The sequence below is a fragment of the Globicephala melas genome, chromosome 15, assembly GCF_963455315.2.
Source record: "Globicephala melas chromosome 15, mGloMel1.2, whole genome shotgun sequence".
NCBI lineage: Eukaryota > Metazoa > Chordata > Mammalia > Artiodactyla > Delphinidae > Globicephala > Globicephala melas.
Window position 1 is genome coordinate 24862989 of NC_083328.1, and position 12852 is coordinate 24875840.

Here is a 12852-nt window from a genome sequence, read left to right on the forward strand (position 1 = left end):
GTGAAGGAAATGAAATCAGAATCGCAAAGAGATATCTGTACGTTCATGTTCACTGCAGCATAATTCACAATAACCAAGACATAGAAACAACCTAAATGTCCACTGAAGAAAATGTGAGATAGAGAGAGAGATAGAGATAGATACAAAGAGAGAGAGAGAGAGATTATTCAGCCATAAAAAAGGAATGAAACCCTGCCATTTGCAACAACATGGATGGATCTTGAGGGCATTATGCTAAGTGAAATAAATGTACAGAGAAAGACAAATACTTCATGATATCACTTGTATATGGAATCTAAAAAAGCCAAACTCATAGAAACAGAGAGTAGAATGGTGGTCCAGGGGCTGCGATGGGGAAATGAGGAGATGTTAGTCAAATGTTATACTTCCAGTTGTAAGATGAATAATTTCTTGGGATCTACTGTACAGCATGGTGACTATAGTTAACAATACTGTACTATATACCTTAAAGTCGCTAACAGAATAGATCGTATGTTCTCACCACAAAAAAAAAAAAAAAAGTAATTATGTGAGGTGACTGAAGTGTTAACTAACCTTATTTGGTAATCATTTCACAATATTTGAGCAACAAATCATCATAATTGTACACCTTAAACTACACAATGATATATACCATTTGTACCTCAATGAAGCTGGAGAAAAAAATGTTTCTAAGTGCATATGGTCAAGTCCAGGAGGGACCAGGCACAAGCTCCCAGTTGTCCTCTCCCAGGGGCACTGTATGGACAGCAACTGATTCTCCAAGAAAGAATGTATGACAACATGTACAAAGTATTACCAACCAAAGAAGTTCATCCAAGCCCTGTTGTCCAGGGTTTTTATTGAGGGTCACATAGGCATGGAGCACCCGCCCTCACGGCTGATCTTAGCTACTCAGTTTCCAACCCCTCCAGAGGGCAAAGCCTATGAGATGTACAAAAACAGGCATTCCCCATAAATCACATTGTTGGCATAGATTATCTGGCACGTCCCAAGGCCCCACTAAACAAAGACATTCTTAGCAGGCAGAATATTCCAAGGACTTAGAGGTTATCTCCCAGCAGCCAGTCAAGGGCCAGACCTTCCTTTGGAAAGTGCAGGATTCAAACACCGCAGACCTGCTGAGTCAACCAACCCTTTACAGCAAAAGGACAATATTCAGGTGAGAACGACACCACACTCTCTAGCTACTGGGCAGGAAAGCAAACAAGTGGCTGAAAGGAGACACATTCAGGCAGAACCAGGGCCACCTCCACCCCCACACTACATAGAACCCCCCACGTGGGCAAGAGGAACACTGCCCCTCCCCGGAGGCACTTGTACACAAGTTCCGTTCCTCCGCAGGCCAGAGGGTGGCCCTTTTGCTGAACACTCACGCCCCACTGTGATGTTTTTTTGGTTTTTTGTGTGTTTTTTGCGGTACGCGGGCCTCTCACTGATGTGGTCTCTCCCGTTGCGGAGCACAGGCTCCGGACGCGCAGGCTCAGCGGCCACGGCTCACGGGCCCAGCCGCTCCGCTGCATGTGGGATCTTCCCGGACCGGGGCACGAACCTGTATCCCCTGCATCGGCAGGCGGACTCTCAACCACTGTGCCACCAGGGAAGCCCGCCCCACTGTGATGTTTAAAAGCCCATCACGGGTTGGGTTTTCAGGGAGACAAAGGCAAGGATGGAGATCTGTGTGCAGGAGGTTTACCAGGGAGCATCAGTCGTAAGGAAGGAAAGAGCAGCAGGCAGGAGGTGGAGCAGTTGCTATGGACACCAGAGGCAATCCCATGGGGAACCTTGAAACTGGGGCATTCCTTCAGAGATGTCCCAAATCAAGGCAAGGGACATGGCCTTTGGAGCCCTTAAAAATCAATGATTGGTTGTGGATGCCATAGGCAGAGGGAGGATTTCCTGGAACTGGGTAGTTTCCTTCAGCCAGAGGCACAACTCAGCTGTGAGCTGTCAGCAGCCAAGTCTCCTGAGAGCTGGGCAGGCACGCCTCCACGGTCCTACATAGAAGGCTGGGGGCACGGCACCCAGCACAAAGCCTGTCACCAAAGAGGGAAGAGAAAGATGGGAGAAACTTTGAATTGATTAAGATTTAAAACCCAGGATGGCTTAAGAATCCTGAATTGATTGTATACCCAGGAGACTAGGTTTTCAACCAGAAGAGTCTTGGTGAACCTTGACTTGACAAGACTGAGTCTAGCACTGGAGTAAAAAGGGGCTGATGTGGATCTAGGAAAAAGAAGGAAACTAGGATTCAGAAACACAGCAGACCTCGTGGACTGGGGTAACTCTAAATATGTGGTAGTTTATCTCTGAGCCCAGCAACTCAAGATGTAGCAAACAGACAGCATTCCATCTCTCTGGCCTGAAGAAGAGCTGGGGAGGAGCAAGGCGGCCACAGCAACTGTGAGTGGTCACTAAGCTCCATCAATCTGATCTCCTTGAGGAAGGTGATGCTCCCTCCAATATAAAGAATAAAACTTTCCTTTTAAACTAGAAGACATAATATTATAAGCGCATAACCTCTTTGCCCAGCAATTCCACTTCTAAACACTTATCCTACAGATGAACACATACATATGCACCAATGTACATACAAGCATAGGTTGTAGTGGAAAATGACAGAAAACATCCTGAGTGTTTAGCTTCAGAGAACTGGTTAACTAATTTATACATATCTATATGCTGGAACACTTCACAGCCACTAGAAAAAAGGAGGCACCTCTGGATGTACTGATATGCAACAAAGATACATAACAAAGACACCTTATTAAGTGAAAAAAATCAAGATGCAGAATAATGTGTACACTGTGCTATCATTTATAGCTTTTAAATTGGAAAGGGACCATACATCCATACATTATTCTATACAAAGAGTGTATCTGCTGGAAGATTTCAAGAGAAGCCAGTGACATTTGTTACCTTTGGGGAGGAAGAACTGGTGGTTGGGATAAGAAGGAGACTTCCTTTGCGCTGTACGCTTTGTTTTTACTGTTAAAATTTTTTTGCCATATGCACATTCCCTATTCAGAAAAGACTTTTTTTTAGCTAGGAACAATGAAAAATCCCATAGGCATGCAAACTAAATTAAGTAGCCATTCCTATAGCTGCAACATGCCTTTAAATTTGCAAGCACCCTGGCCTCCAAGATTGATTGGTTGTGAATTGAGAATCTCAGCGATTTCCTTTCACAGGGACAGATGTTGACATTGTTCCTCTGATTTTTCACAGACGTTTGCCTTCCAGAATCTTTGTGGGTTTTTTTGCGGTACGCGGGCCTCTCACTGTTGTGGCCTCTCCCGTTGCGGTGCACAGGCTCCGGACGCGCAGGCTCAGCGGCCATGGCTCACGGGCTTAGCCGCTCCGCGGCATGTGGGATCTTCCCGGACGGGGGCACGAACCTGTGTCCCCTGCATTGGCAGGCGGACTCTCAACCACTGCGTCACCAGGGAAGCCCCAGAATCTTTAAAATAGGATTTCTCTGTCAATTTGGAAATCCCAAATTTCTCATACCAAATGAAGATAACAGGGAAGTTCGAAACCATTACCACAGTTTGAAAGAGTTTATAGGTGGCAACTGGTGATGGGAAGGGGGAGATATCTAAGGAGGAGGCAGGACATCTCTTCCGTAAGCCCCCTTGTCACTGTGTGCCTCAGTTTACCTGACTGAGCTAGCTGGACGGGAAGTTTGTGTCAATATATAGGACATGGGCTTTGGAGTCTGAAGAGCCATGGGTTCTAATTTCGGCTCCACCCCTCTCGGGCTGTTCTACTTTGAACCATTTCTTTAACTCGGCTGGTCCCTTTTCTCTCATCTGTAAAATGGGGCTAATATCACCCACCTTGCAGTGTGATTTTGCAATTAGGTGATGCAACGAATGGAAAATTCTTGGCACTGCTGAGCACTCCACGAATCCTTTTTCCCCACCCCCTCCTTGACCACTCCTCTGAGTTTTTCCTCCTTCGTCATGTCCATTTTTTGCTTTAAGACATCAGGGGCTTTCACGGGATGCCCAGGTTTTCCCATTTTGAAACATTAGACGGCAATGTTCACCAACCTCCAAGACTCTCCTGACCTGTGAATTCTCCCCTTAGGATTCTGCTCTCCCTAAATGACAGGAGACAGGAATGTTATCCACTAATAAAAACCAAACCACTGCTGCTTGTGCATCTTAGCTAATAATGCCCAATGTGCATTGAACACTTACTCTATCAGGATCTTGATAGGCATTTCACCTGCATTATGCCATAAAATCCTCTCAACGATAAAAAGGCACTATTGTTACTCCCATTTATAGATGTGGAAAATGAGCACCAGAGGTGATGGAACTTGTTGAACATGAGTGGTAGATCTGGGAATCAAACGAACCTGAAGCCCAACCACAGAAAAATCTCAAGGTCAAGCTGGGTCTCCCCACTTATTATTAATAAGGCTTTATGCACCTTGGATGGATATGATGTGGGGGTGAATTCTGTTCTCACACCAAATGCAGTCCTTTGGGGAGCTGGCACTTATAAGCTGTGCAGCCATGGATGACTCAAAGCATGTCTTAGAGTCTTAATGTCCTCATCCAGCAAATGAGGACAGCAAGGATGACAGAGAGGGCTTAAAAAGGGGTTTTGGAAAAGGAAATGTTATGGACTGAATGTTTGTGTTTCCCCAAAATTCACATATTGAAGCCCTAATCCTGAATCTTATTGTATTTGGAGGTGGGGCCTTTGGGAGGTAATTAAGTGTAGATGATGTCATGAGGGTGGAGCCCCCATGATGCCATTAGTGCATTTATAAGAAAAGGAAGAGACCAGAGCTCTCTCTTTCTCTGCCATGTGAGGATATAATGAGAAGATGGCCATGTGCAAACCAGGAGGAATCTCACCAGACCCCAAATCTCCCAGCACTTTGATCTTACACTTCCCAGACTTTAGAACTCTGAGAAATAACATGCCTATTGTTTAAGCCACCCAGTGTATGGTATTTCGTTAGCAGCCCAAACTGACTAAGACAGTAAAGGATGGTTGGTCCTCCCTCCAACATTTCTACTTTCCAATGCCCAGCTTGGGAAAGGCAATCAGGACAGTGAAAGAAAGCATGCATCACAGACATGGGTGTTCCTGTGCTATTGGTATTGGAAAGGTCAAACAGGATTATAACCCTGAGAACATACAAAACTTGGAAAAATTTATTAAGGGATATTAGGTTTACACATACACAAAAAAATGAGTTCTTTGCCTGAATAATTTAGAGAACATTTAAGAGAACATGAGTTTGAAATCTTAGAGCTTTATTTTGTATACTGATAAACAGTAATTGACATTATAAAGCTGATGTTTACTGAGTGGGTAATTTATGCCAGGTACTGGTTGCTAAGCATATTCTATGCATTGTATCATTTAATTCTCACAGTACTATCACTACCCTTACAATCTTGGGTCCATTTACCCATGCACAGTAAAGCCAATCTACTGACACCAGGCTGTGGTGAAGGGAAGCACAGCATTCACTGCAGCCGTCGAACAAGGAATTCAGGCAGCTAATACTCAAAAGACCTGAATTCTTTGTTTGGCACCTGCAATAAATGCTGTGCTTTCCTTCACCACAGTCTGGTGTCAGGAGATTGGCTTTACTGTGCATGGGTGAATGGACCCAAGTTTGATTCAGTAACAATTTTGGCACCCAAGATGGGATGGCAGTCCCAAGGGGGCATTTCACCTGCGGCACATGGGCCTCTGGCCAGTGGCGGCTTCCAGATCCTGTCCAGCAGCTGCCTGAGCACCTTTGTCTCAGAGACAGCCCTGAGTGCTTACCAATAAGCAGGCATCATTATCCCAGGGCGCTTTTGATTTTTGTGGTAAAGGAAACAAGAGGCAGGCAAAGGACATGGCGGGGCAGGGGCAGGGGTGGGGGGAGTTCTGTCCCAGGAAGGCCCCATAGGGTCCTGCTCGGTTACACCCTTTTCAGATAAGAAAAGTGACATTCAGAGAGGTTAACTCGCTTGCCCAAAGTCACACAGCTTCTAGTAAGGGGTAGAGGCAGAGTTTGATCCCAGGTAGTCTGATTCAAGGATTCACCCACCACACTCTACTGTAATAACAGAAAATCCTCATGGAATTTTCCATCAGAACAAAACGTCTGCCCCGCCCCAGCCAACCTTTTCATTTACTATATCTCTGGGCACATGGAGAATAAAAATCAACCATAAAAGGAAGGGCCGGAGATGCCAGTTTTATCAAGGTCCTACTGGGTAAAGGGAAGGATGGCTCAAGCTGCCTAAAGGAGAACATTGACAACAGTCACTTTCCAGGGAGGGAGAAAGCACCTTAGTACCCGAGAGCGGGTGGGCTGGGCACAGCCTGAACTGATGGTCATCTCCAACCGTAATTAGACTGGGAAGAAAAAGTGCTCTTCTAACTGAGCTAAAGGAAAGTTAGAAGCACTTTAAAAGTTCTGGCCAGAGCATGCAGCACTGATGTGGGAGGTGAAGGAGTCTGGCTTTACCCCGCAAACAAAAGGAAAACAGGAGGTAAGAAAGCAGTCGCTCCCGAAGGAAGCATCCGTTTATTTCACTCTGCCAGGTGCCCACAGTTGATGTTTTTGTGTCCCTAATATAATCAGGGGCCCAATCTCTGCATTCAAGGAACATATTCCAGCAACTTGAAAGTAATTTAACAGCAGGTCCCCATGTACCAATCCAAAGAATATCACGGGGCACAGGTTCTCAGCTCCATCAGGTCCAATGCCCTGATGTTCTTGCTGATATTTTGAAATGGAGATGAGATTGGGAGATCCAATTCCTAATAATGCTCCTAAAGTCCCCTTTCCTGCCTCACCAGTTCTCCTGCCTTTCTCAGTTCCCACACAGGAACCCCCATAGAGCTCTTTTGACCCCCAAACACCTGATAGTTTATTGCCCTACCCTCAACATTGTGTCTCTCAACCCCTGTCAAGTAGATTAACTTAACCCTTTTGTCTCCACTTTTTAGCCATCTCTGCTCTCTTCCTCCCCAGATTTTACATGAGAAAAGTCCCAGGAACCAGCCAGGACAAGGTCTGGGCTCTCCTTAAAATGCAGAGAAGGCTATGAACCCCCTCAAAATAAATCTTTCCCCCATGGAGAAAGAACATTTGTGCCATGCACCAAACTAGACCTTTGAGATACAATATTTCTTGGCACCTACTAAGTAGGGAATGATTAAAGTAATTATTATGTAAACCAGGGGTCAGCAAACTACTGTCTGCATATCAAATCCATGTCATCTGTTTTCCTATGGGCTGCAAACTAAGAATGGTTTTTACATTTTAAATGACCGGAAAATAAAACAAAAGAGGGGTACTATTTCATGATGTGAAAATTACATAAAATTCAGAGTTCATAAATAAATTTTATTGGAATTCAGCCACTCTCATTTGCTTCTGTATTGTTTATGCCAACCTTCAAGCTACAAAAAAGAATTGGGTAGTTGCTACAGAGACTTTATGGCCTGAAAAGCAGAAAATATTTACCATCTGGGTCTTTCCAGTAAAAGTTTGCTGACTCCTGGTTTAGACACGGAACAAGTGCCCTTGAGCACCTACAGTGTGCCAGGCGCTAAGGTTACAGAGAGAGAGGGCAATCAACAAGGATATTCCTTCTCAAAATTTCTAAAAGCGTGTTATTCTGAGTCATGTAGACTTGGGATCCCATCTCAGCTCTACTGACCTTTTGCACATGTTTCTTGACCTCAGTTTCCTCATATATAAAGCTGGGTTGTGGATGACCTACTCACAGGGATATGTGGATATAAAATGACACAATCTGTGCAAAACTCCTCAAACAGAGAAAAGAGACCAGCGGTTCACAGTTCCTTCCTGGTTCTCCCTCCCACCCCACGTGTGCCGAGAAAGCAGATGAGAATGAGTAAGCGGGGTCACAGCCTCCTTGTCTAAATGTTTCTTGTTAGAAAACATCTTTCTTCTTAACATCCCTTCCTATGTGAAAAATCTCCGTCAGAGGAATATGAAAAGGCCCTAACCTACAGTCAGATGGAAGGCAAGCGTGTGATCTCACAGCTACATCATTTTCGTCTGCCTCTATACTGATCTGATGCTGCCCCCCTTTAAAAAAATAATAATAATATGAAAATTGGGAAGTGGAAAATTTCATCCTCTGAATTTTTCAAAGACTAATTCAGTTGTAATCACAGAAGATTGAAACGAGGATTCACGACACATATCTCTTCCTCCTGGGCAGATGAATCTATGACTTGCATTTGATTTTAAATGTCATTCTCCTGCATCGTCAGTGGGTTTGATTGATAGAGCACATGAGGCCACTCAGTAAAATGATACAGTGGAGATCAAAGCATGAAAGATAATTTTCGTCGAAATGTCTGTAGCCGATGGTGAGTTATAAGCCGTTGTCTCCCACTTTATGGAACACAATTTCATTTAAAGCCGAAATCTGTCACTTCAGCATTGTTTATTGAAATGCGTCCCACACCACGGTCTCCGGAAGAACAGTGTCAAGTCAAAAGGTAGAAAATCAAATGGATACAAAGATCTCAGGACAAAATAAAGTAAGGGGAGTGGCTTCTGATTTGCATAAATATTATCCACCGGTGATGCATGTGGAACAAGAAATGAAGTCACTCATCTGCAAGGTAAATACGCGGCATTGTCAGAGGGGCCTGACAGAGCCCCACAAACCCAGGGAGTGCTGCTCGGCGGCTCATAGGTCTCCGTTTCATAACTCTGCTTTATTCATGGGTCCACAAGGAGAGTCACAACTGGGTTTTTATATTTGCACAACTTTTTTTAACCTTTTCTTTTGCATTCATTAATATTGTCAATATATCATGATTGAGGATCTACCTGAGGACCATCGGGAGTTATCTAGAAGGCAGGAGGGTGGAACACAAGAAACTTCACTTAAAAGCTATGGGCTTGAGTCCAGGTGTTCCCACTTTCCAGCTCTGGGAACTTGAGCAAGTCCCTTCACCGTTCTGAACCTCAGTTTCCCCATTACCGAGTTGAGGGGAAATGAGTCCAGACTTGGAAATGCTTCGTACATTGCTGAGTGCTTCACAGATGCAAGGCCCAAGGATAGCACCATTCTAGGCACTGTCACTGATGCAGGAAGCCTTGGTTGTCACTGATTCAATGAAGGTGTCTCTACAGCTAAGGGTCATCGGTCTCAGGAGAAAGGTTTTATGGAGAAAATGACTCCATTGAGGCATCTTGATTCCTCTGACACCAATGGACTCTATGACGTTGTGACAGTCACTTTGGAGATTCCTGGATTGCCTAGTTCACCAGGATGCTATATTCTGGAACCTTCCCAGTCTCCTGCCTCATCACTCACCACACCCCACAAGCTTTTCCTACACTTTGGTAGATGCTACTATTGCTTATCTAAGAAAGAACCCCTTCTTCTTTGCTAAGGGAACCCCAATTTTTTAGGTACTGAACAGTCACATGATTCAGGAGAAGCTATAGCCCTCCTGAGCCATGAAGAGTAAACCTTGATTGATCTAAACCAATCATAGTAATACTGACCCCCTTTCTAGTGATTGCTTTAAGAACAGGCACGTGACCAATTGTGACCAAAGAGGATTGATGGGAACTTTATTGGGTGCCTTTAGAAGTATCTCCTGTTGTCAGAAAGTGATACAGGAAGACAAATTTTCTCTTCTGGTCTTTGGACATTGTTGTGGGAGGATGTGATTTTGGAGCTATGGCAGCCATCTTGTGGCCAATAGAGGAAAAGACTGGGACAAAGGCCACACTCCATAAGTCAGAGCAGAAAGATGGCAAGAGCCCAGGTCTTTGATGATGTGACTGAAATACTGAATAAGCCAATTCTAGAGTTATCCTACCTCCAAACTCCTTTTTATGCAAGATAATAATTCTCCAAATGAGTTGTTTAAACCATTTGAGTTTTCTGTTACTTGCTAACAAATACATGTGGATTCCAAGTTGTTATTTCTTTGTACGGAATTCACTCCTGATACAATTCACCCTCGCTGGCCTCACTGGCAGGTGGTGGTTGGACTGCGGGGCTGGGGGGGGTGGTCTAGGAGGACTTTTCAGGACAGGGTTGTAAAGAGCTGCCTTATCTCTGATCCCTGTTACTAGGCCTCAGGCTTTCTGTACCCCTCCTCCAACCACCCACCCACACCCCATTGTTTGGCTAATTCCTCTTCATATTTCAGGTTTCAACTTAACAGTCACTTCCTCAGCCAGATCATCTCTGGCCAGCACCCATCCAAGGTCAAAATACCCTACGATTTATACATTCTCATAGCTCCAATATGTTCTTCATAGTGTTTATCATTATTTGTAATTATACATTTATTTGTTTCACTATGATTAATGTCCAACTCTGTAAGCTCCATGAGGGCAGGGACCACATTGTGTTTACCACTTTATACCCAGCCCCTACAACAGAGACAGATACATAATAGTTGCCTCAGTAAATATTTATTGAATACATGAATTAACTGGTTGATCAACGCCCCTACATTCCAGTCATACTTGGTTCCTGAAAATACCCAAATTCTGGCCTGAAATGTCCTTCAAACCTCCATTGTGTGCAGTCTTGAGAAACAGAAGCCAGAGGGGACAGAGTCTCCTTCCCACAATCAGGGGGCTGGGAGGTTTTGTGGAATGAAGAATTTTCAATGCTAAAATTATTATAGTCCCAGGAAAATCAGGACAGTTGGTCACCCTACATGTGACTGAGCATGGGTCTGGGCACAGCCAATCAGATGATTTCTCCTGCGATTTGCCTCCTGATGCAAGAGCATGGGGCCTATTGGATTTCCATGGATTCTCTGCAGGGACAGCTGTGGTCTGCAGACCAGCCCATCCCCAACACATGCTGTTGGTGGAGTTGCCGCCATATAGCCCTCTACGGCAACCTTGGTTTGGGGCCCTTTTCCTAGGCTGGTCCTTCAGGACTCTCCTCAAAATATTCTCTTTTTCTTTAGAGTCATTTTGTGGGGTGAACAACTGAGAACTCAGAGACGCAGACAAAAAATCATATCTTATTGTTTAAGTCCCCAGCACAAGCCCTGGCACAGAGTAAGTGTTAGTGAGAGGTTTACTGAATGAATAAATGAGCTGACCCCCTCTCTGGGATATGGTATCAATCAGGATCATGGCAGGAAACACATGGCTTGCTCAAGTGGTATAATCAAGAAGAGTTTAATAAAGGGCTATGTACAGAGCTTTGAGCGAGATTTAGGAAAACCCAAAAGAAATGCTGCAGTACCCCACAACTAGCAAGAGTGAGGAGCCAGTACAACCCCAGAAGAGGAAGAAGATGAAACAGTTATGGAACCCAAGGAGGGTAGCTATAGCTGTTGGAGAGAGCTGCCTGGCAGGAGCTGCGACCTTCAGTAGAGAGAGGCAGCCAACCCATGGCAACTCAGCGGGGAAGAGCCAGAGGAATAAATCCCCCAACCTCTCTCTCCCCCCACCCTCTACTATCCTATGGGGGTCCTCTATTGGCCAAACCCAACCAGCCACAAGGGGGTAAGGGAGCTCGGGTGATGCAGTCCACAAACGTCAGCCTCCTGGGGTACAGAGCAGGAGAAGGATGGGTGGAGAGTAGGTCTGGAGGGGCAAATGCTAAATATCCAGCACAGAGAGAGGACAGACTAAGAAAATCTCCTTCACCCAGAACCTCCAGCCCCAGAAGGGCCAAAGCTCTTTGGAGAGTCAATCCCACCCCACTGCCACCAACATCATCAACCAGCAGCAGGTTTACCCCAAACTCTGGTGTATCTCCTTCATCTGTATAAATTTCCACCATGATTTTGCTAGTAAGAGAAACTATCCTCCAAAACCCAGAGTAACTAGAGAGCCCAGAAGTCTTGGGGCTTTCCAACTTTGAAGCAGATCCAGGGCTCAAGAGAGCCAAGAAGTCATATCGATGCCAGAAATCTGGACCCAGGCAGGCAGTGTGGGTGAGCCGCCCCAGCAGATGTGCAGGCTCTCTTCCCTTCACCCAAAAAGCAACAAAAGCATTTCTTATTCACTGTGGCCCCTTTGCTTCCAACTGGGGGTGCAATAACTTCTAAAAGTTTAGTGTCATCCAACATCAACAGTCTCTCCTTCATGCACAGAAAACAGAAACTCCCTCGTCTCCAGGCAGGAAACATGGACTCAAGCTTCCTTCTTCTCATTTGATGTCTGCCACCCTCAGAGAGTCAGTTATGGTTAGTGGATTTTTAAATGGCACTGGGGATGGGGGTGGGGGAGAAGGATTTCCTAGTGATAAGGAATAAAAATGCAAAAGTTTTATTGATGAGATATGCATGTAAAGGGCTTGATATAGTGCCTGACATGCAAAAAACACTCAATAAATGTTTGCCAACCAGTATCTACTATCTTCATTCTTATTAATACTAGCCATTTATTGAGCATCTACTATGGGTTAGGTGTATTATGGAGATTTGATCCTCATAGCAACTCTGCTTGAATAGCTATGGTATTTTCTGCCCCATAATCTTTTTCTAAGAACACCCCCACCCCACCCCCACCTCCTGTGATCAGAGTTGACCCAGGGACAGCCACATCACCCAAGCAGGACCAGACGGTTCTTTCCTTGGAATTTTGGACACTGGGACCAAGAGAACCTCTTTGGTCTCATTCCTGTCACTGGACCAACGAGATGTAAAACTTCACATTTATTTCATGCTCTACACAAGAGATGCAAAAACAATTCTGTAGATGCATCAATCCTAGAGCCAGTTTTCCAAAGCCCAATGGCCATGCTGCTTTTCCGTGGCCTCTTGTTCAATGAACTAACCCAGTATCCTCCCAGTAAATTCCTTTGCATTTCAGATACCTTGAGTTGGGCTTCCGGCACTTGT